The following is a 3,852-nucleotide window of genomic DNA, read 5'->3' as shown; positions in this document are numbered from 1 at the left end:
CGTTATCGTTCTGGCCTCCAGTCCTTCGGTGTGAAATCACTCTTCATGAAATGTTTACAGACGGAAAAACATCCCAATTTACTGGGATTTCAGTCCCGTGTGTTTATTGCACTACTGTGTGTGTTTATTGCACTACTGTGTTTATTGCACTACTGCGTGTTTATTGCACTACTGCGTGTTTATTGCACTACTGCGTGTGTTTATTGCACTACTGCGTGTGTTTATTGCACTACTGCGTGTGTTTATTGCACTACTGCGTGTTTATTGCACTACTGCGTGTTTATTGCACTACTGCGTGTGTTTATTGCACTACTGCGTGTGTTTATTGCACTACTGCGTGTGTTTATTGCACTACTGCGTGTTTATTGCACTACTGCGTGTTTATTGCACTACTGCGTGTTTATTGCACTACTGCGTGTTTATTACACTACTGCGTGTTTATTGCACTACTGCGTGTGTTTATTGCACTACTGCGTGTGTTTATTGCACTACTGCGTGTGTTTATTGCACTACTGCGTGTGTTTATTGCACTACTGCGTGTTTATTGCACTACTGCGTGTGTTTATTGCACTACTGCGTGTGTTTATTGCACTACTGCGTGTGTTTATTGCACTACTGCGTGTTTATTACACTACTGCGTGTTTATTGCACTACTGCGTGTGTTTATTGCACTACTGCGTGTGTTTATTGCACTACTGCGTGTTTATTGCACTACTGCGTGTGTTTATTGCACTACTGCGTGTGTTTATTGCACTACTGCGTGTGTTTATTGCACTACTGCGTGTTTATTACACTACTGCGTGTTTATTGCACTACTGCGTGTGTTTATTGCACTACTGCGTGTTTATTACACTACTGCGTGTTTATTGCACTACTGCGTGTGTTTATTGCACTACTGCGTGTTTATTGCACTACTGCGTGTGTTTATTGCACTACTGCGTGTGTTTATTGCACTACTGCGTGTGTTTATTGCACTACTGCGTGTTTATTGCACTACTGCGTGTTTATTGCACTACTGCGTGTGTTTATTGCACTACTGCGTGTTTATTACACTACTGCGTGTTTATTGCACTACTGCGTGTGTTTATTGCACTACTGCATGTGTTTATTGCACTACTGCGTGTGTTTATTGCACTACTGCGTGTTTATTGCACTACTGCGTGTTTATTGCACTACTGCGAACACTACTGCGTCTTTATTGCACTACTGCGTGTTTATTGCACTACTGCGTGTTTATTGCACTACTGCGTGTGTTTATTGCACTACTGCGTGTTTATTGCACTACTGCGTGTGTTTATTGCACTACTGCGTGTGTTTATTGCACTACTGCGTGTGTTTATTGCACTACTGCGTGTTTATTGCACTACTGCGAACACTACTGCGTGTGTTTATTGCACTACTGCGTGTGTTTATTGCACTACTGCGTGTGTTTATTGCACTACGTGGTGAAACCAGGACTGATTCCTGACTTCACAATTCCTTCACGACGACGGTGACTTCATAGCATTTATTTTCAAATACACATATACAGCAACAAGAATCATCATAAACCAGTTATTGATCAAATGCACAACAACAAGAACAATCACATTTCCACAAACTGTACAGCGTCAGACGTAAACTGAAATAAGGTGAGTTTGTTACTGCAGAAAACCACCCAAAGCACGTTACTGTAGCTCCTCAGCCCTTCCTGCACACCGAGACGAACGTGGTCTATTGGAACAGAAGAACCAAGAAGTCAGCATGCAGATCACATCGCAAGCACCTTAAAGTGCTGTCTGCTAACTTAAAAGAAGCATCTTCGCGGTTTTTTATATCTATTTTGGCAACAAATGTTTAAAAAACGCACACAGTTGGGAGTGAAGTGTTCCGACTCTTTATAACCACATATACTTTCTTTTTTTTTTAAGTCTTCGACCAGCACGTCTTTCATAAAACAGGATATACAAAGAGACCACTTCGTGAAACGAAGGGGGGCAACAAGCAGACTCGTCACTTACATGAGGTGCATGCAAGAAGTTGTTTCACTTAATATTAACGTGAGTAATGGTGACGAGTCACCGGGAATATTGAGGACGTTTATATTTTTTTAAGGGTTACAAATTGAGGAGAGCAGCTGGTTTGCATTCGTGTCCAACAAATACAAGACTCCCGTCGTTAAATCTTTTTTAATCTGCACCGTCTTCATATGAACCTCGCTAACTGACTACATTTAGTTTGGGTTTGTTTTTAGTAGTTTGAGTTGACTCTTTAGGTCCCAATTAAGGAAAAGGGGCCTCAACACAATGACAAACGCACAAAATCATGTTTCTAGAGTCTCATAGTGTTGAGTCCTGTGTCCGTCGCTCAGGTCCACAAACAAGACGTCTCCCCTCGTATCAACTTGGCCCGATCAACCCGCCGTCATCCAGCCGTCTGCTTTGCAATATGCGTTCTGGTTGAGTACATTTTAAAATACTACGTTGTTTTTTTTCCAACCCTTTAAAGTGAGACTGTAACTCTTGAGAGAGGAAATACAAATGAAAAGTCGTAAGCGGCATCTTTTACATAGTTCAACACACTCATGAGCGGTAGCTTATGGTGGCTAATGTTAGCAAAACGTTCTAAATGCTCAGTTTCCTGCGTAACAATAGAAATAGGAGTAGACTAAGACATTCCCATTCAAATCAATGGAGTAGGATGGTCAGAGAGGCGGCCATTTTATGTGTACAGCTGTAGGGGGCTAACGGCCGCATAAACTAAACCGACTTACGGCAAGCGAGTGATACCAGTGCAGCATTAAAGCATGGTGGGGATTAGCTAGCTAGCTAACTAACTAGCAAGGCGGCTGGCTAATTTAGCTAGCTTGCTAATTCCACCATGCTTTAGTGCTACACTGGCTACACTCGTTCCCTTTGCCGCCGCTCCGGAGAAGATCAAGCTAGCTAGCTGGCCAGCCACCCGTCTCCGGAGACGACACTTTACAGCCTCACTAACGTGTGTTTCCACTACAGCAATTAACAACAACCGCCATTTTCTTTTGTACTAACTTAAATGACCGCGGATAACGCTTCAACTTCCGTTCTCCTCCTATTCTATTTCTGCGGTTTGCTGACTTTATGACTCCTCAATCTGCACTCGTGCTACTGTTGCAATGGCTTAGCATTTTAAGCTAAATGATAAACAGTAGCTTAGCATGTAGCATTCTCACAATGTTTTCTTTTCAGCCGAAGTTACGTAGTCTCGCTTTAAGAACACTTAATAATCGCGGTGATTATTCTACCTAGCTCTCATGTGCATATAGCAGTTTAAATACTGTAATCAATGAACTCTTAATAGTTTGGCCGTGAAAGTTTAAAGGTTCAATTTTCCTCAAGCTTCAGCTCATTTACAATAGAGCAGTAACAAAAAATAAAATAACACTGACAGTAGCAGGCACAATACAAATGTTTCTTCATATCAAATACATGTCATATATCCACAGAATACGATTATAAAACTGTGCCCAACACAAACCAAAGTTTCTACTCTAGCCGTTCTGTTTTCTATATATTTTTTTTAATCCAGGTTACACTTGTGTCGTGTTGGGACTACACAAAGCAAAGACACCACTGAGGTCTGAAAGCTTTTTTTTTTTTTTTTTTTTATCTGCCTCGACTTGAAATAATCTGCTACGTTTCTTTTTAACAGCTTCTTAACTTCTTAACTTCTTAACCCTGTTAACCTGCTTCAGCACAAACCGGGCACCTTATCAAAAGAAATATGAGGGGAACACCCATCAATAGGGACATTTAGAACATGACTCTAAAGGGTTTACAGTCAATGTGACAGGAAACCAAGCGTTAAATGACGATGTCAGATTTACCAGGACAA

This window comes from Anarhichas minor, unplaced genomic scaffold (genome assembly GCF_050575085.1).
Source record: "Anarhichas minor isolate MPS153535 unplaced genomic scaffold, ASM5057508v1 ptg000017l, whole genome shotgun sequence".
Taxonomy (NCBI): Eukaryota; Metazoa; Chordata; class Actinopteri; order Perciformes; family Anarhichadidae; genus Anarhichas; species Anarhichas minor.
Note: the sequence above shows the minus strand (reverse complement) of the source record.